This window comes from Macrotis lagotis, chromosome 1 (genome assembly GCF_037893015.1).
Source record: "Macrotis lagotis isolate mMagLag1 chromosome 1, bilby.v1.9.chrom.fasta, whole genome shotgun sequence".
Lineage (NCBI taxonomy): Eukaryota > Metazoa > Chordata > Mammalia > Peramelemorphia > Peramelidae > Macrotis > Macrotis lagotis.
In genome coordinates, this window is record NC_133658.1 from 932643497 (window position 1) to 932670154 (window position 26658).

Here is a 26658-nt window from a genome sequence, read left to right on the forward strand (position 1 = left end):
AATTAATACCATGCTGATTTTCATTATTGAGTGGGTGGGTTTCAGGGTTGCCCCGGAGAGAGACAAAAACCTTGTTGGTAGCTTCACCTGGCCTAAGGGAGAGCTCTGATTGATAAAAAGGTCCTTGGCACTGCTTCTGTATAAATTACATTGAAGTGATGGAAGGAGTGTCAAAAGTCTGATAAGTGAACTAAGCCCAAAGTTAGGAAATTACCCAAGTGCCATTTAGAAAATGAAATCACTTTTCAGTACCTGAACTTGTAATCTATTCCTACAGCAATATTCCTTTTCACCTCCATTGGACCACATCCTAAAACGTTTTGGAGGAAATTACAGTATAGTTCAAAGTCTATTTCACTGGACATCTCAGGTATTAATTTAATATGTATTAGTCAAAAGAGATCTGATTATCTTCACTCTGCATCCCTCACCTTTTCTTTGACCTCAACCCACAAATAAAAAAACAAAAAAATTTGAAACAAAAAAAATGGGAATCATTGTGTACTCTGTGGGAGTTTTACAAGAATCTCTTTCTATCCTTTAAATATAAGGAAATGTTCAAAGGGATTTATTTATCTATGTAAGCAGTAGCTACAGGATTCCTTTTTTACACACTAGTTTGGTCCAGGCCAGAAAAAGGGCATATTTTGTCTGATGGATATTCTGACCTGGACCTTGAATGCCCAGGGCATTTCAGGAGCACCCCAACATTCAGGTTGGAAGGGCAGTAGATGCAGGCAAACTTGAGGCCATCTATGGAGTCCCAGTGAACTAGGGAGTGCATCATTTCTGTGATTATGCCCAAGTGAAGACCTGACAAAACTCAAGCAAGAGAGTAAGAAGTCCCCCTCTGAGCCCCTTGGGACTTTCTGCTGAGAACTTTGAATCACTCCCTGGAGATAATTCTGAATGGGATAATTCTCAGCCTCTTCCCTGGAGCATGGGATGCTTCTGTCCCAAAATGAGAGGAAGCCCCTGTGACAGCCTCCAAGCAACCGGACTCCACAGCAGCAAAATGAAAAGTGAATTGTTAGGCACAGTGAATACAAAGGGATTACCCAACCTTCTTTTGTTTCATGGACCCTTTTGGCAGGATAGTGAAACCTTTGGACCCCGTCACAGAATAATGCTTTTAAATACATAAAATAAACTACATAGGATTACAAAGGAAGCCATTATATTGACTTCCCCATTTTGTTTTATTTTTTGCATGGAAATGGGGTTAAAAGTGACTTGCCCAGGATCTCATAGCTAGTAAGTGTCAACTAAGGATGGATCTGAATTTGAATCCACCTAACTCCAGGGTCAGTGCTCTATCCACATTGTACAATCAAGCTGAAGTCATTTTATTGAAATATAATTTTCTAAAATTTGATAAACAGCCAAGATTCTGTATTCTTCCCCCCCCATATGCCACTCCCAAGGACTCCTGGTGTAGACTATCCATCTATAGGTACCAAAAGTGGAAAAAAGCTCTTTTAGTTAAATCTTGCCTCAGACCCAGCTTTGAACCTTTTATAGGGAGAGCCTTTGAAACTTGATTCACTTTGGTCCAATAAGCATTTCTTAAGTTGTTCCTAGAGCAAGCTATGGCCTTGATGAAACAGAAAGACCAGAACTTAATTCTGGGGCTCCTGGCTGAATTTATGGATAATGTCTTAAGGAAATACCAAGGATCTACAAGAAATATTGAATAATTTTGTAAGTTAGCAATCTCTTCGTGAGGCTAGAAAAATTGATTGAGTTGAAATGTGGGGGCTCTAAATGACAGGCTGAGACTTTGTCTTCTACCAGAACCACCGTGAAATTTTGAGGCGAAGGAGGAGGAGAGGAATGGCACAGTCATAGACTTGTTTTAGGAGTATTTGGTACTTGGTAATGTTCACTACTGTTGGGCATTAAGACCTCTACTTCCCCCCAATAGCAAAAAGCCTTTTTTATGCTTTTAAAGGCTACTCTGAGGTTTTCTTTGTAACAGTATTAGAATTGTAGACCCATCAAGAACATGGTATATCTCATTCTTGTTAGAATCTCTTAACAGTATGGCAATATTAGTCAGAACAATACAATAGAACAGTAAACAGAAATGTTAGAACATAGCTAAGAAAGGGTGGACCAGCCTGTCTATGCAGCATTTTTTCATGAGGAAATTTATGAAAACCTGGATTTTGTTGTTTATGAAATAAAAGTTTTCTCTATTACAAAAAAAGAAAATATTATATTGGCATGGTTCACACTGAGGGTTAGTTATGTGAGTTGATTAAAAAAAATGATGGTAATCAAGAGACCAAAGACAAATGGTGATCTTGAATTCCCTTTACATGAGTTATCTAACTATATAACTGTGACTCTTGGTCAGCATAGACATTTGTCTCGTAAATCTTATTGACTCCCCTCCAAAGAAGATTGCTATCTTGACCTCAGTGATTCCCAGTTCTTAGATTAGCCTCCTAGACCTGCCCCCCTCCTTCCTAACAAAAGCACCATTAAAAATATTGAATAATGTTGAAATCTGTCCATGCAAATGTGAATTTGTGAAACATAGTTTAAAATTTTACTGTTTTGGATACAACTCTTATGGAAACATGTATGCTAACACCTGTTGGGAGCCAGGGTCTCTAAGCTGTTTGACACAGTTGCAGCAAGAAGATTCAAGGCAGTCACACTACCTGATGGAACAACATTTCCTTATTATACATATATATATATATGTATATATATATATATATATATATATATATATGGATTCCATGCATATCAATATTTATAGGCCTATTACTGATTGAAATACTTACTCGCCCTAATAGTGGAATGATTATAAAGGAAGGATTTCAGAGAAATTCCTTGAATAAAACAGATTGTAAAGTGTCCAAATTTAACAGGACTGCCTCTCCCTGAGGCATACAAAAGGCTTCAACATTATGAAATCTCTGGAAAACCCAACACTGGGAATTCCAAGGAGATGTCAGAATATATACAGGGAAAACAGATACAAGATGGGTCAGATAGAATTCCAGGGAAATTAACAGTTTTGCCTCCCTTACCATACACAGGAATATATGAAAAAGATGGTGAGAAAACAGTTAGTACAGGTGACCGATATGTGAACTCCAGCAGCCTTAGTTTCATGGGAAAGAATAAAAAAGTCACAGAAGCCATGGTTTCTACCAACAAAGCCTGAAAGAAAAATTGGTTATTATAAGAGTTAACAGATGGGTGGACAAGCATAAAGACCCTCACCATAGATTGTTAAGGGAGTGTATCGAAAAACATTACTTACACAGAAAATATAAAAATCTTTCCATGAAAAGAATTGCTTAATTAATAACTTTAAATGAATTAACAATTATACAATGTAGTAATAAACAAGGTAACAGATAGGTTGAGGTCTTCATGGTCTGAATAGGGATAAAAAAATCAATTAACTATATGATTATTAATTAAACTTGTAATCACATGATTAAACTTGTAACCACATGAATTACATGATTGATGATGAAAATTGTACACTTTTGTAACCAAGGAAATGATCTTAGCTTGCTTGCTTGATGCATACATGATTCTGAGACTGTAAAAATAAATCCAAGCAGCTGACAGTCAGTCAACCTGCTCCTGCCTTTACCCCTGTGTTGACTCAACTCATTTTGCTGACTCTATCCCTCCTGTCAGGTTCCAAGGACCCCGCGGAGGCTGGACTCCCACAGACTGGTGCGAGGAACAGGGACTTGACAGGTAATATAACCCCCCCCCTTTTTCTTAGCGCTATAGATAGGTTTCTGCTCAGGGAATCTGCAGGGCCCCTGATGAGAGTTATATCAGGCAAGAAAGGGCAGTAATCTTAAGAACATCATGGGTAATAATAAAAAGTAGGCAGAGAGTTCTTTTTATTGAAATTCTGACTCATTTATTACATAAAAGAGGAATCAAGGTTTCTAAGATCCGAGTCACTTGATTCATCTCATTTGTGCATAATTGCTGTCCTTGGTTTCCTGAAAGTGGGTCTACAGATCTTGATATTTGGCAAAAAGTAGGAGAAGATATCAGAAAATATTATCTAGAACAAGGACCAGAGAAAGTTCCTACAGATGTGTTCAGTTTGTGGAGCCTGGGCAAGAACAATCTCGATCCTGACCATGAAATTACAAAAATAAGTACTAAGTTATCATCTGCAGTTTGTGCTGCAACTGAGGAAACTCCTTTACTAATAAAATCTAGAAATAACTCAAGGGCATCTTTCTGAGATGAGCCTGAGGAAGATCTTCCTCCTGATGAATTAACTACTGAGGAAGAAGAGGATCTGGAAGATGAAGCAGCTGTTAGATCATGTGTTTCAGTGCCTTGTGCTCTCCTGTTAGTTCCATCTGATGCTGATTTTATTATAAAAGGAATGTCTCCAGATTTATTTGTTAACTGTACTGCCTGTATCATTTCTAATTGCATTGATTCTAAATCTAATGTAAATGCTGTTATTGTAATCCATCAACCCTCTTTTATCCTGCTCCCTACTACCCTCAATGAGACATGGTCTGATGATTCTGGGTTATTTGCTTTAGATGTTATCAGTAATGCTCTTTCCCAGCAAAAAAAGATTTATAGTCTCCCTGACATTGGAAGTCTCTGCCTTAATTGTTATTATAACTTCTGTTGCCTTAGCCTCCACTGCTCTTTTTCAAGAAGTGCATACAGCACACACAGTGGATCAAATTACAAAGAATGCTTCCCTAGCCTTAATGTCACAAGAAATTATTGATAGGAACCTAGAAGCTAAGGTCAATGCATTAGAGGAGACAGTTCTATATTTAGGGGATCAGTTACGAGACTTGAAAGTTCATCAATCCACTAGGTGTCATTTTTCCCTGAAATCTATCTTCGGCTATTCCCTGGGACAATGTTAAGAACCATGTCCTTGGTATTAGGAATCATTCTGATTTGTCGTTAGATTTATCAAAATTACATTCCCAAATATCTGCCTTGTCTTCTGCTCCATCAGCTCTTTTGACTCCCACTGATGTGACTTCCAAATTTTTAACAAACTTGAAGTCCTTCTTTAATTCTTGCAATTTAATAATGTATATTCTGGCATCCTTGGGTATTATATTACCTCTATTAATCCTCCTTTTTTGTCTTCCAGTCTTCTTCAAGATTATAATAAGATCAATTTGAACGGCCCAAGTTGAACTTTCTGCTATCAAACTTAAAAATAAAAGGAGCAAATTTTGGGAACCAGGGTCTCTATGCTATATGACACAGTCGCAGTAAGAAGACTCAAGGCAGTCGCACTCCCTGCTGGAACAACATTTTCTTCTTCAGTATATATACGGATTTCATGCAGATCAATATTTATAGGTCTATTATTGATTGCAAAACTTACTCACCCTAATAGTGGAATGACTATAAAGGAAGGATTTCAGAGAAATTCCTTGAATAAAACAGATTGTGAACTAACTCTGTCCAGATTTAACAGGACTGCCTCTCCCTGAGGCATACAAAAGGCTTCAACATTATGAAGTCTCTGGAAAACCCAGCACTGGGAATTCCAAGGAGATGTCAGAATATAAACAGGGAAAACAGATACAAGATGGGTCAGATACAATTCCAGGGAAATTAATAGTTTTGCCACCCCCCCTTATCACACACAGGAATATATGAAAAAGATGGTGAGAAAACAGTTTCTACAGGTGACTGATATGTGAACCCCAGCAGCCTTAGTTTCACAGGAAAAAAATAAAAAAGTCACAGAAACCGTGGTTTCTACCAACAAGGCCTGAAAGAAAAATTGGTTATTGTCAGAGTTAACGGATGGGTGGACAAGCATAAAGACCCTCATTACAGACTGTTAAGGAAGTGTATTGAAAAACGTTACTTACACAGAAAATGTAAAAAACTTTCCATGAAAAGAATCGCTTAATTAATAATTTTCAATGACTTAACAATTATATGACGCAGTAATAAACAAGGTAACAGACAGGTTGAGGTCATCATGGTCTGAGTTGGCATGAGAAATCAATGAACTATAGGATTACATGATTATTAATTAAACTTGTAATCACGTGATTAAAACTTGTAACCACATGAATTATATGATTGATGATGAAAATCGTATACCTTTGTAACCAAGGAAATGATCTTAGCTTGCTTGCTTGATACACACATGATACTGAGACTGTAAAAATAAATCTAAGCAGTTGACAGTCAGTCAACCTGCTCCTGCCTTTACCCCTGTGTTGATTCAACTCATTTTGCCGACTCTATCCCTCCTGTCAGGTTCCAAGGACCCCGTGGAGGCTGGACCCCCACAAACACCAATGAAATTTTGAGACAAGGTCTCAATGATCCTTGCCCCGAGTCCTGGATACATGGTACAACTAAGTTCCTGGGCTCCTTCCTCTCATTTCTCACTGCTTCTTAGGCAATTTTTAAAAATTCTCCTATTACTCATCCCCATGGATGAGAAAGTCATGTCCAACTGTTCCAGCTTCCTTGTTTTCTAAATATCTAACTTTCCACTCTGAGAGCCTTTGGGACTACCACTAGAATGCCTATAGTGGGTCCAGATAAGAAATTACTTCCCCAAAGTTTTTGTCCTGTTATTTATCTCATTATCCAAGAAGCACATAAGCCCTTTGTGAGTTCAAAGCTTTTCCTCTGAATTTCTTTCACCACTGAAAAGTCATTGGTTCCTTTGCAAATACTGAATCATCCAAAAAACCCTAGATTTTGTTGGAAGCCCAGTTATCCATCCTTTCACTAGGAGTCAGTGTAGTAAATGGGATATTTGGATAGCCCACGAAGAGTATTTGGGATTATAAATATGCACATTTATGGGATTTGGTAATTGGGGGAAATGGTGTGATTCTGTTTATGCTCATTTATGTACTTGGTATGATATGGACTCGGGAAATTCTGAAGGCATTTAGCCACTAGCTAATAATTCATCGTTCTTCCATCCATATCCTCACAGTTGCACTATAGGCCTTCATTTCAATCACGATGAAAGATTTTGGAATGATCTTTTAGGTCTACTTCCATGATATCTCCAACTATGCCTATTTAACATTCCAAAAGTATGCACCCATATAACATAGTAGTGGGGATTATCTTCTTTTCTCAAATTGGAGTTGGGGTTCATAGCAACTCTTGATTTCTCTGTTGTTATGGCTTCCCATTGTTCAGCAGTCATAGGTCAAGGCCAGTGGAAATCATAGTCGTCCAACTTCTGTTGTGTAATACCATAGTGCTCCTCACCCAGGGATGCCCACTAGCATTCTTCCATTTAGAGAAAGGATATTTCCTAGGAAATGCAGGTTGTAAAATGTTATTTTACCTTCATTGTGTTATCCCGGGCCATTCTATCTGTACCATCTGCCTCCTGAGTGCCTTCCAGGCCATCACCATCAGTCCTAGCCACTCTAGCTTGGTGAAATTCAAATTCAGACTTCCAAAGCTCATCAGCCCATCCTGTCTCCTCTGCTGGATATTCAATATGATTACAGAAATGAGTGTACCAATACATTTAAAAGATTCGGGGAGCCTCAACAGAAGCCATGGAGGTGAAATGAATCACCTTTATTGCTACAGGGAAAGGGCACTTAAGGAGCTTGCCATCTTTCCTTCCCTTCGAGATATGTTGTTAGTAAGATATATGGTCTTCACCAGTAGCTAGATGATATTTTCACTGTTCAGACATCATCAGAGAGTTCATTATATCCACAGCAGTTGCCTCTCTCAAAGGACATTTCAAGAGGTCAAGGTCACTCAAACCATCCTGCTGCTGGTGAGCATCTTTGTCACTGCTTACTGTATCAGTTGTGGCTTCACACTCTACAAAGTGTACGTGATACATTCTGGTGCCTGGGTAGTGGTTGTGAGTGCATTGATTGCATTGTATTTCCCAACCATCAGCCCCTTCTTGTGGATTCACAGGGATCCTCAACCCTCAGGTCCTGCTGTGCTCCCTGGCAGAGGCCACATCTGTAGTGTCAGAAGAACCATCAGAGTTTGTGAGTCAATTTGTAGTCTCTGGGCAAGATTCCTTGGTGGAAATTTCTGGGAAAGGCCTGACTGAGTTGTCCCTGTCCCAGTAGAGTAAGTCAAACCAGGGTCTATGGTTGTAGGAGACCCTAAGTATGTGGGTCAGAGAACCTAAAGAAAGGCTTGGGACCACTAGGAGTACAGGCATTTATAAACTTCAAGTATTAGCTCTTCCCTGCTGGACCCCAAAGTCTCTAGCCAGCATCATCAGATACTCCTTCTGCCCCAACACTCTGCATTTCACTTATCTCTTCTCCCTTTGTTCCTCACCTAGTATTTCCCATCTTCATGCTTTTGTGCTGGGGAAAGACTCCTTACTTCCTACTACTGTCTCATTACCTGCATTCATGGGGTCTTTCTTCTTTTAGAAGAAATTTAGATACTGCCACTATGGGAAACATTTAACAATCTTTCACTTTCTTAGACAGTCATCTTTCATAAATTACCTTGGATTCAATTGCTTTGGGTTTACTTGTATTAATTTACATTGTATTTATGTTGCACGAATTTATATAAGTCCTTCCTGTTTCCTCTTTACAATGTAAGCTCCTTGAGTACAAGGAAAGTTCTGCTCTTCATATTGTAATCCCAGATCCTAGTCAAGATCCCGGCACGTAGTCACCATTGAATACATACTTGTTGCTTCATTGATGGGTAGGTTTTCCTGCAATGAGTGAGTGGACTCTCTTATACCCTCCTCACAGCAATCTTTTTGCACCTATGATATATGGCAAGTCAGATCTGTAGGGCAATGAGGAGTGTCCTTTACTGAAAAGAACTCCAGATGTGGATAGAGAAGCCCTGGGAGTTGAAACATTACCTAATTAAGATCCTGTGAAAAGTTCACACATTTTTATAGGAGCTTTTTTTGTAGCAGTAAAGAATTGGAACTTCAGGGAATGTCCATTAATTGGAAAATGGCTGAATGTTATAGTATAGGTCTGTTATGGAGTTCTATTGTTCCATAAGAAGTCAGGAATGACTGGACTTTAGAGAAGAATGGGAAGAATTATGATAACTGTTACTGAGTGAAGGGAGCAGAATCAAGAAAACATTGTATATATTAATAAGAAGAATATGAGTTGATAAACTATGATGGATGCAGCTTTCCCAGCTGTTCAGAGATGAATAATAACCTTGAGAGACCTGTTATAGACAATGTCATTCCATATTCACTTTTAAAACCTTCCTTGTGATTTTCCTTCCTTTCTTATTTCTTCTTTCTTTCCCCATAGTCCTAATTTCTCTTAAACAAACTGACTAGTATATAATTAATATGTTTGACACAAATGTGCTTGTACAACCATTACCAGATTGTTCCCTTCCAAGGGGGGGATGGGTGGGTAAAGGAGGGAAGTAGAAAAATGTGTAACTCATAAATCTGCAAATGTATGAATGTTGAAAAACTCACATAGCTTGTAATGGGAAAAATAAAATAAAATATCCCAAAAAAGGACCCTGAATAGTCAACATCATTTGACTGATAATGTTACAAGTGCTGAGCAACCATCCCACTAAGAACCTGCTACAGTTGGCCCTCATATTTACCAACTTACCCAGAGGTGGTTGTGGACCCTACATGATCTGGGGCAGAGCCAACAATAAGGATTTTGTGATCTAGCTAAAATGTGACTTGGATCAATCCCAAATATAAAGAAGCAGCTCTTGTATACAATTTAAAGAAAGGATGGAGTGGAAATGATCAGAAGAAGGAAGGCAGCAGGGTTCAAGAAAACTGGAGAAATCTACCACTAGAGAATGGGCTTTGAGATGGAACTTGAAAGAAGCAGAGATGACGAGGAAGAGCATTTCAGGCATGGGGGACAGCTGAGAAAGGACCTCAAGCCTTCAGGGGCATAATCTCATAGAAAAGAAAAACAAAGCATCCAATGTCACTCAAGCTAAAAGTATGAGGTAGCAAGTTAGGTGTCAGAAGACTGTAACTGCAGGTCATGAAGTGATTTACATGCTAAACAGAGGACTTTATATTTGATTCTGAAGGTGACTGAGAAGCACAGGAATTGATTGAATGGAGTGGGGTTGCGGTATCATCTATGAATCCTACATCATATCTTGAGAAAATTTGCTCATACTGCACTTTAGGAAAATTTCTCTGGCAGCTAAATAGAGGATGCATTAGACTAGTGGGAGATATGGGGCAAGTTGTCCCACCAGTAGGTTCTTGATGAGTTGATGATGCTCTACAGCCTACTGCTAAGTGATGGTAGAATAAGTGGAGAAATTTAGTCGTTCCTGTTGTCATTCAGTCATGTCTGACGTTTCCCTCAGCTCTATCTCCATTATCCCTAGAAGGCTGTGTAAGTTTGTGTTCACTCTTTCTATGACAGGTAATGAAGTACTTAAATGCTAAATAGAGGATTTTCTATTTGATCTTGAAATAGAGAATTACTAGAATTAATTAGTGTGGGGGGAGGGTTCATACATCATACCTACTTTCAACCTTTCTGAACATTAGGGACATTTCCAATGAGTCATGTCTTCTCATTATTCATGAAAGTATTCAAATTTCAACTTTAATATTGAACCTTACAATGATTAGTCTGAATTAATTTCTTTAAGTGATTTGATGTCTTTGCTGTCTGAGGGACTCTCAGATGTCTTCTCTAAAACCACAATTCAAAAGAATCAATTATGTGACAGTGTTTCTTTTATAATTCAACCATCATAGTCATACATTGCTACTGGAAAAACCATAGGTCTGGCTATCTGAGCGTTTGGTGGCATGGCAAGGCAGTGGCTTTAGTTTATTACTCCACTGTTCCAGATGAACCATGGCTTTTCTTCCCAAGAGAAGGCATTTTTTAACTTCCTGAAGACACCATCTTCAGTGATTTTGAGCACAAGAATATAAAACCTGCCACTGCTTCCATTTCTTCTCCCTCTGTTTGCCAGGAAAGGATGGGACCAGTTGCCAAGATCTTCATTCTTTGAATATTTAGCTTCAACCAAGCTTTTACAGTCTCTTCTTTCACCTTCATCAAGAGGTTTTTTTAAATCATGAACAGGTGAACTTCAGAAAATCTCAGAAGGACTTCCATGAACTCATGCGGAGAACAGACTTAAGTCTGCTCAGCAGTTCAGTGAAGAAGGACAATCCTAAAAGATTTGTAATAAAAAATTTTGCTCACATCCAGAGAAAAAGCTACAGATTCTGATTGTAGACCAAATCATATTATTTTCTCTTTGGAAAACTGATTTTTTTTCTTTCTCATTTTTTCTCTCTTTTCTACTGATTCTTCTTTCATATCATGATCAACATGGAAATGTGTCAAAAATGATTGACCATCACTATATATGCTGTCATAGGGAAGGGAAGGAGAGAGAAAAATGTGGAACTCGAAAGCTTTTTTAAAATCCAAGGTAAGGGGCAGCTAGGTGGCGCAGTGGATAGAGCACTGGCCTTGGAGTCAGGAGTACCTGAGTTCAAATCTAACCTCAGATACTTAATAATTACCTAGCTGTGTGGCCTTGGGCAAGCCACTTAACCCCACTGCCTTGCAAAAACTAAAAAAAAAAAAAATCCAAGGTAAAACATCTTTGCATGTAATTTGAAATAAGGCATATGTTAAAAAGAGTTTTCTTGCTTCCTTTTCACATTCTGCCATCTCTAGTATCATCTGTATATGTGAGATTGTTGATATTTCTCCCAGCAACCTTCCTTATTGCTTTACATTCATCAGGTCTGGCATTTCAAACTATGTACTCTGCATATAAGTTCAGTAAAGTCGAGTACAAATAAATAAATCTCACCTTGCCTTAATCCTTTCCCAATCTTAACCCAATTGGTTGTTCCATGTATTGTGGGTACACAGGCTATTCTAACAGCCATGACACAAATCATCTCCAAGTAAGCCACCACCCGGACAGTCTCAGGAGCTGGCTTGCCGCCTGAGAGATAAGGTGAGCCGGAGTCCTTGGAAGCCAGAGTCCTTGGGAGCTGGACATTCTGCCTCACTGACCAAGGGCACTAGACACAGCTGTGCCTTATCATCTCCTCCCTAACATACACCCCTATGCTGTAATGCAAGATGCTGCACGTACACACCACTTGAATCTGCCACAATTACCTCATTATTCTTTGTTCTACCCTGGAAGACCTAATATATAATAGCTAAGCAATAATAAAGTTGAGCTGGAGGCATAAGGCAGTAGTGGGAGGGGAGGGAGGTCGCCGCTGTGGGCCCCAAGGAAGCAAACCACAACAACATTTAGTTCTGCCTGCTGCTTCTTACCCAGCATTCCTCAGGAGTTTAAGATGATCTGGTCCATCCATGTCATTCAGGAGTAGATGAAGATGGTTAGAATCTCCACAGTCAAAGGCTTTAGTGTATTAGGTGAAGCAGAAGGACATATTTTTTCCTGAAACTCCTTTGCTTTCTGGACACTCCAGGGAATACTGGCACTTCGATCTCTAGTTCCTCTACCAATTCTAAAATCAGCTTCTTCTGCTTTTGGTCATTCTCAGTCCACATAGTTCCGAATCCCAGCTTGAAAAATGTAGGCATGATGTTCTGGGATGTGACATGAGTGAAACTGCTTGGTAATTTGGACATTCCATGGCATTCACCTCTTTAAGATTGGTTTCTAAACCAGGAAAGTCAAGTGTCAGCAATGAAACTGTCTTGAGAATGTGCCAGTCAGGATTGGAATTGACTCTTGGGTGGATGCTCTATCCACAAGGCCACCCAACTGCCCCTGTTGTAATCTCTTAGCTAGCATTATATTTAGAATTTTGCATCCATGTTCCCATATTAAAACTCAATTGGATACCATAAAAATTAAAGGAGACATTAATATAATAATATAATGGAATATTATTTAATATAATTGAGTGCAACTACCCCATTCAGTTAATAAATAAACTAGGAGTGGCATTTAAAAATAACCAAAGTAGATTAAATAATTGGAAAATTTGATTTTTGAAAACAGAGAAGAAAATCAAATCACTGATATCCTAAATAAAGGTGAATATTCCACTAATGAAGATAAAGCAATTATAAGGAGTTTTCTTTCTGCCCAGTAGAATGAGTATAGATTTAGCAATTTAAGTTAAATGAAAAATTATCTATAAAAACATAAATTGCCTAGATAAGCAGAAGAGGCAACAGTATATTTAAATTATCCTTTTTTTTAGAAAAAGTAATTGAACAGATATTTATATGAGATTTCTAAGAAACAAACTACAGGACAAAATGAATTTCCTTGTGAATTGCATCAAGTATTTAAAAATCCACTATTTCTAATATTGAAAAAATTAGTTGAAATAATAGGAATAATGAATCCTACCAAACTACTCTAATGAAAAAAAAAATGATTCTGATAGTCAAATCAGGAAAAGGAAAATCAGAGAAACATTGTATACCCTAAGAGCACCATGGGGGTGATGATCACCCTTAATGGACTTGCTCATTTCATCTGCATTGTAATCAGGGCCAATTAAAGGGTATCTGATGGAGAATACCATCAATATCCAAGGAAAGAATTGTGGAGCTTAAACAAAGACCTAAGACTATTACCTTCAATTTAGTAAAAAAAAAAAAAAAAAGCTTGTCTTATGTACTACATAATTTTGCCATCTCTCTTATTTTTTCCTTAAGGATATGATTTTTCTCTCAACACATTCCATTTTGATCAACATATTGCATAGAAACAATGTAAAGATTATCAGACTGCCTTCTGTGGGGGAAGTTGGGGAAGGCGGAGAATTGTAAAATTCAAAATATTGCAAGAAACGATATGTAGATACTACTATTGTATATAACTGGAAAACAAAATTTTTATATTAAACAAAATCAGAGAAAGAAAATTATACTTAATTTCATTTATGAATATGGGGATGTGGTGGTGGTTTTGTGACTTATCAGTAAAAATATTTTGCGATTGTGCTATGGGTTGGGGTAGCTAAGTATCTTTGTTTAGAGAACTGGGTTTGGAATCAGAAAGATTCACTTTCATGAGTTCAAATCCAGTCTCAGACAATTATTTGTTGTTTTATTGCCTTGGGCAAGTTTGCCTCAGTTCCTCATTTGAAAAGTGAGCTGCAGAAGGAAACCCTCTCTAGTATTGTTGTCAAGCAAACCTCAAATGAAGTCACAGAGTCCCAAATGGCTCTCCAACAAAAGGGTGTCTTTCCAATAGAGAATTTGGTCTCTGCAAGGTCCCAGAGTGAGCCTAGTTTCTCACTTTGATTCCTCTTTTAGTCTTCCCAACCATGGCCATGGGTCCAGAGAACATTTTTTTGAAAGAAAAGACATTTCTTTCTGAGCCTACTGGACTCATCTGAAAAGTCTAGAGCTAAAAAGAAACATGGAAAGGAAAGGACATTATTTTTTAGAGTTTACACAGAAAAGGAGAAACAGGGTAGAAGTTTTCCCATTTGTCTGAGACCCAATGGCATTTCTAATATTGAACCACTTCCCATACAAATGCCACCTAGCACCTAGTGTATGATCCTGGTGTTATATTACTATGATCTTTTTGCTAAAATCTTATTTAAAATTTTGCATCAATGTTCTTTAGGAAAATTGGTCTGTAATTGTATTTCCATTGTGGCTCTTCCTTGTGTAGACATCAGCACCATGTTGGTGTCATGAAAAAAAAAACTGGCAGGCCTCTTTCCTTGCCTATTTCCATAAAATACTTTATATAGTCCTAAAGTTAAATGGTCTTTCAATGTTTACTCAAATTCATTTTTAATCCATCTGGCCTTCAGGATTGTTTTCTTGGAGTTTATTGATGAAACTCCAAGAACTCAGAGAAGTCTCTATCTTAGCAAAATATGAAAAGGAAATGAGGGAGGACTGCTGGTTCCCCTAAGTCTTCCCAGAGTCTTTTCCTTTTTCCAAAGTACAGTTGGCCTTTTCCATTTTTCCTTTTGAAACTCTAAGTCAGAAGTATCCAAAGTAATTCAATGTTTGAACACTCTGGAATTTCATTATAGAAATCTGGACCTCTTATTTTCTTTCTTTAGTTCATTTTTTTTCTTGAAATGGGGGTTCTTTAAGAATTTGATTTCCTTACTGGTTAATCTGGTAAATTTATATTTTTTTGCAAATAATACTCCATTTGACCTAGATTATGAGATGTATAGGAATATAATTGGGCAATTAGCCCCTAATTATTGCTTTCACTTGCTCTTCACTAGTTTTAATTTCAGCCTTTTAGATTCTGATACTGTTAATTTGATTTTCTTTTCTTTTTGTTTATCAGATGAACCATAAAGGAGTTCTTAGTTTTATTAGATTGAAGATTTTCTTGTTTTCAGTTTTATTAATCCCTCATTTGATTTTCAGGATTTCCAATTTGGTTTTTATTGGAGATTTTTAATTTGTTCTTTTTTCCAGGTGTTTTACTGGTGTGCTCAATTCATTGATCTGCTCTTTCGCTATTTTATGGATGAAGTATTTAGAGATACATATTTTCCCCATGAATCCTGTTTTGGCTGTATCCCACAAATTTTGGCATTGATAATTGTCATTGTCTTTGATGAAATGACTCATGGTTTTTATGACTTACTTTTTCAAGGACTCATTTTTTTTTTAGTTTTTGCAAGGCAATGGGGTTAAGTGGCTTGCCCAAGGCCACATGGCTAGGTAATTTAGTAAGTGTCTGAGGCCGGATTTGAACTCAGGTACTCCTGACTCCAAGGCCAGTGCTCTATCCACTGCGCCACCTAGCCACCCCTCAAGGACTCATTCTTTTAGACTAAATGAACATGTTTCTATTCACTTTTGAATCTTTCTTTCCATGACATTATATGAAATGTAATTTTTGTTTTATCCTGGTCCAAAAAGGATGCATTTAATATTTCTACCTTTCTGCCTTTGATTGTGTTTTTGTGTGTCCTAATACCTGGACATTTGTTGTGGAGGTGCCAGATACTGCAGAGAAGGTATATCCTTTCCATCCCCATTTAGTAGTCTCCAGATGTCTATCAAATCCAGCTTTTCTAACATTCTATTCACTCCCTTAACTTCATTCTTTGCTATGCCAGGCCTTCTGGGCCTCAGTTGCTGATTTGTTTTGGGGTGAGAAGCCTCCTACAGCCTTACCTGGACACCACCTGCTCTGGGCCATACTCCCCCTTTACACAAGTGAGGCAGACCATAAATGGTGCCCTGCCAAGTTATCTTATCCTGGAAACTTGTTTCACCCTATTCTTTTGTGGATTCTGTCACTGTAGAGCTCATTTTGAGGCTCCAATTAAAATTGTTTCAATAACAACTGGGGAGACCAGGCAACTTCCTGCCTTTTTGCCACTATCTTATGACATTTAAAGAGAAGAAATGCATCATAATGCTGAAAAGTGGGAATGGACCAGTTTGTTTTGCTATAAACACAAAAGAGACAATGTTTTATCTTATCATTTTGTAAATAGAGAGTAATGATACTTTCCTGACTAAGGGAGTAAGAATCTTACCAATGTCTGAGATGTAAACAAGGCTTAAATGAGATCCCATTTTTAAACTTAAAAATACTAGCTACTGTTATTTTTCTCTTATGAATCTCTCCTTTTGCACTTACTATATCCCAACTCATGCAGTAGCAGGTTATTTGTCCTCCTGATAAACTTCAGACTTAGCAACTGTTTCCAAATTCTTCTCTGATATCAAAGAAATGGCAAAGATCTCTGAATCTTCTTCAGAAGGTAAGTTGCTTCGACCTCTAGATGCTATCGCTTTGTGAAATATTTCTTTATATGTTATTCACATGAACAAGGATTTTACATAATCTATAAGTTTATTCTAAGTCAATATGAGTTTTGGGTCTGTGACACTCCATGTAGATAGATCCTTTTATGCCAGGTGGGATATTCTGTCAAGTCTTTGTCCTTAGAGAGTTAGACTCTTGCTTCTAGTCTGAATAAGTTGCTGTGTCCCCGAGATAGAAACTGGGGTGGAAGTTTCCCCCCTTCACCAATTTTTTCCCCAAACACGATCAGAGCCCTTCCCAATTTTTGGTCAGGTCCAAAGAATAATACTAACTTCTACATTCATTCAAGATAAATAATTGCAGGATTTCCTTCTATTATATGCCCAAGTGGTCAAAAGTATGAATTCCTGACTTTTCACCCTCAGAACCTGTCATTCTTGAAACCCTTCTGATGAATTCATTTGGTTGCTCTCTGATTTTGCAATTTGTCTCCAGAAGAACCTTCTCTGGGTATTTCAAGACAGCTACTCACCATCTGAAATATTGATTAAGGTAAGTCTGTCCACCATGATGGAACACTGTTGAGCATTTCCAGAGCCACACTGTCACTTGAATTGTGCATGCTTACTTTTTAAGACTAGACCCTGACTCTAGAAATACCTTTGCTAATTTTCTTAGTCTGATCTTCATGACGTATATAAGACTGTTTTCATTAGCCATGTTTTCTTTTCAAGATATCTGCAGTTTATTAACGATATGAATCTCCACAACATAATAATAATTTTCTAATGCCATCTCATATTTGCATAATTTTGCTCCACAATGCCAAAATGTAAGGGTCCATCAGATACTTTAATTGATTCCAACAACAGTTGGAAATAGTACTAAGATCAACCAAAGTTATTGGTACATTATAGGTATTATAAAACATTAAACATTGTCTTATTAGACAACAGGAACTAAAATTCTTACAACCAAAAAATCCTCAGAGTAGTAAGTGCTTAAAATCTGAAGCCTTAAACAATAAAGCAGGAAGTCCAATTTAAAAGTCATCCTTACTGCAGATTTAAACCCTCATGGAATAGAATGTATAAGATGCATATACAGATAGATAGATTAGAGATAGAGATAGAGATGATAGAGACAGAGACAGAGATAGAGATAGAGATGATAGAGATAGAGAGATATATAGATATATGGATATAGATAGGGATAGGGATAGGGATAGGGATAGAGACAGAGACAGAGACAGAGAAAGATAGAGACAGTGATAGAGAGATATAGATATAGCTATATGGATATGGATAGGGATAGGGATAGAGATAGAGACAGAGATAGAGATATAGAGATAGAGATAGATATAGATGATACAGATATAGATATCCACATGTGTACACACGTGCATATTGTCATAATATACATAGGTTAGATGAGATTCCCAATTAGAGCATTCCATTACATTGATTAGTTTATTTTAAGCCTAAGAAAACAAGAAAATGGCCCCTAACATACTAAAACTTCTCTTCAGTTTTAGATGGCTTATTTGAAGTGAAAATATTTGAATTCAGTCAAAATCACTATGAGCTCACAGTTAGACAATACTTCTTACATTTAAACAGAGATTGTGTTCTTTGTGTAACCTTATCAAAATTCTGTTTAATTAGTGATCTCTTGGCATTTCTGACAATTTCAATGAACTAGAAAACTTTGAGTAAAAGAATATAAGATTCTGTTGTAGTTCTGTAGTTAGACCATCATAGGGTATGGAAGGTGGAGAAAGAATTAACTTTTGGGTCTATTTCCTTCAGACTTGATTCTCCCTTCCATGATGTCCATAGAACCAAGGACTCTCCTTGGCACTCCTTTCTCTGCCATAGCCCAGTCTTTCCTTTGCTCTATGCTTGCTCCAGTATCTAGAATCTAGACATCCAATCTTTTTTCAGATTCTCAGATGACTTTTCCATTTGAATCAAAATTGTCTAGAGTGTGAGACAAGTTTCTCACAACATGGCTTTGATTAACTCTGATTCAAAATATTATACAGGCATAGTTCACACTGAAGGCGTGACTCAATCAAAAAAAAAAAATGTTGATGGTAGTCAAAACACCAAAGACAAATGTATTCCCTTTACATGTGTTATCTAACTATTTAAATGCGGCTCTTCCTCAGCATAGAGTTGTCTCTTAAATCTTAATGACTCCCCTCCAAAGAAGATTGTTATCTTGACCTAGATGATAGTCAACCCTTAGCTTAGACTCATGGACTTTCCCCCTCCTTCCCAACAAAAACATTAAAAATAATGAGAAATGTTGAAATCTGTTCATACAGATTAGAATCTGTGAAACATAGTTTAAAGTTTTAGTGTTTTGGATCCAACTCCCATGGAAACATGCATGCTAACACCAATAAAATCTTGAAACAAAGTCTCAATAATCCTTACCCTGAGTCCTTGCTACATGGTACAATTAAGTTCGTGAGTTCTTGTCTCTCATTTCTCACTACATGTTAGGCAATTTAAAAGTCTCCTATTACTGGTCCCCATGAATGAGAAAGTCATCTCCAACTGTTCCAGCTTCCATATTTCCCAAAGATCTATAACTTATATAAAGTTTCCACTCTGAAGGCCTTTGGAACTTCCACTAGAATTCCAATGGTCATACCTTATACATGAAGGAATGAGCTCTTTCAAAGGAGGAGAGCTCTCAGCTGAAAGAAGATAAAGTCTCTTTTCATCAAAGAGAAAACTCTCCTAAGGTTCTTGGGAATCCAGATAAGAAGTCACTTCCCCCCAATTTTTTTTACTATTATCTGTCTCATTATCCAAGAACCACATGTGCCCTCAAAACTTTCCTCCAAATTTGTTTCACCAATGAAAAGCCATTGTTTCCTTTACAAATATTGAATCATTTGAAAAACCTTAGATTTTGTTGGAAGCCAGTTATATGTCCTTTCACTAGGAGTCAGTGTAACAAATGAGATATTTGGATAGCCCATGTATAGTATATGGAGAGAATAAGATGTATGTGTATGGAACTGTTTCGTTGGGAAAATGGAATGATTCTGTTTATGCCCATATAGGTACATGAGGGTGTGATATGTGGACTCAGGAAATTCCAAAAGCAATTGAATACCAGTTAGCAATTCATCATTACCATCCATCATTATCCTCACAGGTGAATTATGGGCCATCATTTCACTCACATGAAAAATTTTTGAATAATTTTTTCTTCCATGATACCTCCATCTATGCCTACTCCATACTCCAAGAGTAAGTACCTAAATAACATAGTAGTGGGGATTATCTTCTCTTCTCAGACTGGAGTTGGGGTCTTTGGTAACTCTTGCTTTCTCTGCAGTTATGGCTTAACTTTGTCAGCAGGCACAGGTCAAGGCCAATGGAAGCCATGGTGGTTCAAATTATGTTGACTAATACCATAGTGCTCCTCATCCAGGGATGCCCACTAGCACTTTTCCATTTAGAGAAAGGCTACTTCCTGGGAAATATAGGTTTAAAATGGTATTTTATCTTCATCATGTTGGTTGGGGCCATTCCATCTGCACCACCTACCTCCTAAGTGCCTTCCAAGCGTCACCATCAGTCCCAGCGGGAGGCTAGGTGGCACAATGGATAAAGCACAGGCCCTGGAATCAGGAGTACCTGAGTTCAAATCCGGGCTCAGACACTTAATAATTACCTAGCTTTGTGGCCTTGGGCAAGCCACTTAACCCCATTTGCCTTGAAAAATCCTTAAAAAAAAATACCATCAGTCCCAGCCACTCTAGCTTGGCAAAACTCAGAGTTCATCAAACCATCATGTCTGCTCTGTTGGATATTCAACATGACTATAGAAATGAATGTGCCAATACATTTAACAGAATCGAGTAGTGTCAACAGCAATCATGGAGGTGGAATGGATCTCCTTTATTGCTACAGGGAAAGGAGATTCAAAGAGCTTGATATCTTCCCTTCCCTTAGAGATATCTTGTTTGTAGGATGAATGGTCTTCACGAGCGATTAAATATTTTCACTATACAGACATCATCAGAGAGTCCATCATATTCACAGCAGTTGCCTCTCTCCAAGCACATTTTCAGAGGTCTAGGTCACCCAAACCATACTGCTGCTTGTGAGCATCTTTGTTATTGTTTACTGGATCAGTTGTGGCTTCACACTCTATAAGTTGTATGTGATACATTCTGGTGTCTGGATAGTCATTGTGAATACATTCATTGCAATGTGTTTCCCAACTATCAGCCCCTTTTTGTTCATTCAGAGACCCTGAACCCTCCAGGTCCTGCTGTGCTCCCTGGCAGAGGCCAAGTCTGTAGTCTCAGAAGAACCATCAGGGCTTGTGAGTCAATTTGTTGTCTCTGGGCTAGATTTCTTAGTGAAGATTTCTGGGAAAGGCTTCACTGAGCTGTTCCTGTCCCAGTAACGTAAGTCAAAATGAACTAGGCTCTATGGTTGTAGGAGATTTTAACTTCTCCCAGCCTTAAATATCTGAGACAGGGAACCTAAAGGACAACTTGGGGCCACTGGGAGTAGAGGCTTTTATTAACTTCTACTATTTGCTCTTCCCTGCCTGATCCCAAAGTCTCTAGTCATCAGATAACCCTTCTGCTCCAACACTGTTATTTCACTTATCTCTTCTCCCTTTGTTCCTCACCTACTATCTCCCATCTTCATGGTTTTGTACTGGGGAAAGACTCCTTACTTCCTACTGTTGTCTCATTACCTACATTACCTACATTTATAGGTACATTACCTACATTCATCTTCTTTTAGATGAAATTTAGATATTGCCTCTATGGGAAGACATTAACAACCTTTCACTTTCATAGACATTCCTCTCCTATAAACTAACTTGGAATCAATTTCTTTGGGTTAATTTGTTTTTATTTACTTTTTATTTATGCTGCATGAATTTGTATGTCTTTCCTGTTTCCTCATTACAATGCAAGCTCCTCGAGTACAAGAAAAGTTTTGCTCCTTATATTGTACGCTTAGCTCCTAGTCAAGAGCCCAGAACATAGTCGCCACTGAATACATACTTTTTGCTTCATTGATTGATAGGTTTTCCTGAAATGAGTGAGTGGCCTTTCTTATACCCTCCTCACAGCAGTCCTTTTGGGGCCTATGATATATGGCAGGTCAGATCTGTAGGACAATGAGCAGAGTCTTTTACTGAAAAGAATTCCAGATATGGAAGGAGAAGCCCTGGGAGCTCAAACATTCTCTAATTAAGATCCTGTGTAAAGTTCAAACCTATTTATAGAAGCTCTTTTTGTAACAGTAAAGAATTGGAAATTCAGGGAATGTCCATTAATCGGGAAGCGGCTGAATATGTTATAGTATAGGTCTGTTATGGAGTACTATTGTTCCATAAGGAGTCAGGAATGACTGGACTTTAGAGAAACATGGAAATAATTACATGAACTGATGCTGAGTGAAGGGAGCAGAATCAAGAAAATATTGTACACATTAACAATAATATTATGAGTTGATCAAATATGATGGATGCAGCTTTCCCAGAAGTTCATAAGTGAAAGATAACCTTGGGAGACCTGTTATGGACAAAGCCATTCATATCCAAAGGAAAAGAAAACCCAGAATCTGAACATATACTATTTCACTTTTAAAACTTTCATTGAAGGGGCGGTTAGGTGGCGTAGTGGATAAAGCACCAGCCATGGAGTCAGGAGTACCTGAGTTCAAATCCGGTCTCAGATACTTAATAATTACCTAGCTGTGTGGCCTTGGGCAAGCCACTTAACCCCATTTGCCTTGCAAAAAACAAAAAAAAAAAACTTTCATTGAGATTTTCCTTCTTTTTGCATGGTTTTCTTTCTTTTCCCTTAGTCCTAATTCCTCTTAAACAAAAAGACTAGTATATAATAAATATGTTTGACACAAATGTGCATGTGCATGTGTAACTGTTCACTGCCTAGAGGGGAATTTGGGTAAGGGAGAATAGTAGAATCATGTGTAACTCATCTATCTGCAAATGGATGAAAGTTGAAAAACTCACATAGCTTGTAATGGGAAAAATAAAATAAAATATCCCAAAAAAGGACCCTGAGTCATCAACATCAGTTAGCTGATAAAGTCACGAGTTCTGAGCAAACATCCCACTAAGAACCTGTTCCAGTTGGCCCTCATAGTGACCAACTAACCCCAGGGTTGTTGAGGACCCTACATGATCTGGGGCAGAGCCAACGATAAGTACTTTATGATCTAACTAGAAAATGCCTTGGACCAATCCCCAAATATAAAGAAGCAGCTCTCCCAATTGAGCAAGAAGGAAACCTATACAGTCTCCTTTCTTCAGGGCAAAGGAAAAATTTCAGGTCCTACACGCAGCACTGAATTTATCTTGCTTCCATTTTTTTTGTATTTTCTTTTTAAGATTTCTGTTTGGGAAGGCTAGGTGGTGTAGTGGATAAAGCACTGGCCTTGGAGTCAGGAGTACCTGGGTTCAAATCCAGTCTCAGACACTTAATAATGACCTAGCTGTGTGGCCTTGGCCAAGCCACTTAACCCCATGTGCCTTGCAAAAACCTAAAAAAAAAAAAAAAAAAAAAAAAAAGAGAGAGAGAGAGAGAGAGTGGAAAGAATCTGTGGTCTGTATTATAAACTGAATGTCCTTATAAAGTATTTTGATGGGCTTACTGGGCCAACTCTTTAAAATTAAATGGCAACAACAACAACAAAATTCACAGGTCAGTTACACATTGGACCTTAAAAATCACTAGGCATTGATATGAAGCTGAAGCTTGTATTTTAAGAACTCTCTTTTTAGTCAGGAGAGATTCTGTGAAATAGGAATTTAGGGAAGTTCTAAAATAAGAAAAACTTAGGGAATGTATAGGTGAATTTAGAATAAGATTTTTGTGAGTTTAAATAAGTTCACAACTCAGAATTAGCCAAACCTTCAGAAGTTTTGGCTAGCCATTCTCTAAGTCTGAAGCCTGGGGTACCAATCTATGGAATTTGTTTTCCTTTCAGTGTGGAATAAAGTTGAGAATTAAAAGTGGAATTAGAGTTGAGATGTTACTAAAGGGTTTTTTTTTCCTTATTAAAAGGAAGAACAAGGAAATCTTAGACCATCTTCAGAAAAGGATAAAAATGAGTAGAATTTGAGTTCATTTACCCTTCTGTTCTTTACTGCTTTTTAAACAACCAAATTGAGGGCACAAGCAAGTCCTGATTAGGAATCTCACCAAAGGTGAATCCCAAAGTGCTCCCAGAAAAGAAAAACTTGTTTTGAAATCAGATAGCAATTGAAGATAGGTGAAGTTTAATGATACTATTACAATTTAAATCAATTGTTTAGGTAAATTAAATTAAATAAAACTTGTGTTGAAATTGGTTAGTGAAAATAAGTTCAGTTTACAACAGTACCTCAGTACTTGTTCATTCATTTTGGAACTCATGGTGAGTGCCCATACTGATGAGTATTGAACAAATTTTTCCCATAAGGAATAATGTAATTAGTAATGATTCGTGAAAGTTCCCTAAAACTTTCATTTTACTGGGCTAATAGTAAATAATGAGGTTGTTTTGTAATATGGAACCTTAAAACTAAACGGATGTGAATTAAAAAGCAATTAATTGCATAAAAATAAGATAAAACTTAACTTCACATTACCTGTACTGAGAGGCGGTCCTGGCATAGTGGGATAGTGGCAAGGGAGGAGGGGGAGGGGGAGGAGGAGGAGGAGGAGGAGTACTTAGCTCAGCACTGTGATCCAACACTAACTCTTCAACATCTTCATCACTGGCCTCCAGGCCCATGTCTCTGGGCGAGACACAATATGCTCCACTATCAGGATCATCCCCAGAGTCTTCAAAGTGACTTGGACTTTTATACCTTCTGGCCACAATTTCTTCCAGGCAGAGTGCATAGTCCTGTAAGAGACTTCACACCAGGCTTCATCTATGAGAGTAACAGTGCAAGATATTAAAATGGTCTTTCCAGAACTTTCTGAGGGTCAACTGCATGTCTGAAGTGACTTCAAAACAATTCTGGAAAAGGACATTTTTTGAAGTTGGAAATGACTCACGGGCCCATGGGTTGCAGCAGAGAAGTTGTGTTGGGGGCAAGAATTTCACAGTTATGAAACAGAAATCCTCCAGTAAGTCATCCTCCAAGCCTGGAGGGTGAGCCAAAGCACTTTTACATAATTAACAACACCCTCAGAGGCAATTTACTTTCCTGCAAATATTTTTTCACACTGGGGCCAAAAACTTCATTCATCCACTCTGTAAAGAACTGCCTTGTCAACCAAGCTTTAGTATTGGCCCTCCGCATCACACTTAACTTGCTTTTTATCACATTCTCTCTCTCTTGAAAAAGGCTTGGGTTTTCACTGTGATAAACTAGAAGGGGCTTCATTTTTAAATCCCCATTAGCATTCCCACACAACAACAGTTAGCCTGTCCCATGTCAGCTTGAGCCCTGGCAAGGCTTTCCCCTCTTGAGCCATGGAGGTTCTGTGAGGCATTTTCTTCCAGAACAAACCAGTCTCATTGCAGTTAAATACTTGCTGGGGGGACAAAACCCTTAGCCTCTACATACTCCCTGAACTTGATGACATAGCTCTCAGCAGTTTTTCCATTGCCTCCCCATACTATGAATGGCAGTTCCCTTCTAAAATTTGTTGAACCATCCATGACTGGCTTTAAACACTTGTGCACTCTCCCTGCTTGCTGTGTGCTTGTCTTTTAACAGATCAGCGAACAATTGCTGCACTTTCTTGCAAATTATTGCCTCAGAAATGCTGTCACCCACTAACTGCTTTTCATTAATCCAGATGTAAAGCAATTTTTCAACTTCTTCCAACATCTGTCAACAGTTTACCCATACACTTTTCGCCTTTCGCAACACTTGTTGCTTTAATCACTTCCTTATTTCTCACTCTTGACGAGATTGTTGTTCTTGGCATTTTGAACATGAAAGCGATGTCAGTCACCCCTATGCCACTCTCATATGCAGCTATGAGCTCTTTTTTCTTTTCCATTGTGGTTCTTATTAAGTGCCTTTTAGACTTTGTGGTATCATTCTTAACCATTTTAGGACCCATGATTAGCATTTAAAATGCATTAGCACATGAAAGGAACAAAAAAATATGTGGGGGTCCTACACTATTCATGAGCTACCACGAGACTGAAGTGTTGACCTCTGTTCCATCACAAGAGAGGGGTACCGAGACGCAAGCAAGCAACAAATGATGAAGCAAGTTCTCTTGTGGGTCATGACTCATACAAGTTCTAGCAAGTGAGACAAATACCAAGAGACATTCTTTTCTCATCCCAGGTTTGATGAGCTCTGAAGCCAATGAGATGCTGCTGTATATAAATAAGGCTAGAGTAAGTTAGGGAAAGAATCTTTGAAAATAGAATAAAGCAAGTGAAGTACACACACACCTATTAGAGTGTTGCCACCAGATAGGGCCTCATGAGCCTGAACACCAAGTCTGTGATAGAGCTCCAGATGCCTCTCCTAAAGACATGAACCACGTGATCCTGCAGGGCAGGGTCCCTATTACCCAAATCCTAAAAATATAGGAAAGACATAAAAAGGGAAAAAGGGAAAGGGCAACACCAGTGGCAGTCGTGCCTATAAGTGGAGGAGCAGGGCACTGTGAGATTCCTTAGCAGCTTTCATTGTATTAGGGCTGATTACCATGACACCAAAGGTCACTTTTGAGCAGCAGGTGATAGCGGCATTGAAAGTAAGGGGGACTAATATAAAAGTCATGAAAAGCATAAATGATCATAATCCTAAATGACCGAGAGTGCTAGAAAAGATCAAATTAAAATGAGCAAATGTCTTATAAAGGTATAAAATATTAAATATTTGAAAGGGAAAATAGAACTTGTAAATTATTTTTATAATCAAATTATCAATTTTATAATCAATTTAATTATAATAAAATTAATTTATAATCAA

The 26658-nt window shown here is 38.0% G+C and overlaps 1 long non-coding RNA gene and 2 pseudogenes across 1 annotated transcript; all 3 read left to right on the forward strand.

Moving 5' to 3' along the window:
* Nucleotides 1–7066: 7066 nt before the first annotated feature.
* LOC141510178 (vomeronasal type-1 receptor 1-like) lies at nt 7067–7977 on the forward strand (annotated as a pseudogene).
* Nucleotides 7978–16524: 8547 nt separating this feature from the next.
* Nucleotides 16525–20215, forward strand: LOC141510199 (uncharacterized). Its single transcript, XR_012474794.1, has 3 exons — nt 16525–16699; nt 17130–17256; nt 19784–20215. It is a non-coding gene; the product is annotated as an uncharacterized LOC141510199 (long non-coding RNA).
* A 4-nt stretch (nt 20216–20219) lies between these two features.
* Nucleotides 20220–21034, forward strand: LOC141510619 (vomeronasal type-1 receptor 4-like; annotated as a pseudogene).
* The last annotated feature ends 5624 nt before the right edge of the window (nt 21035–26658 follow it).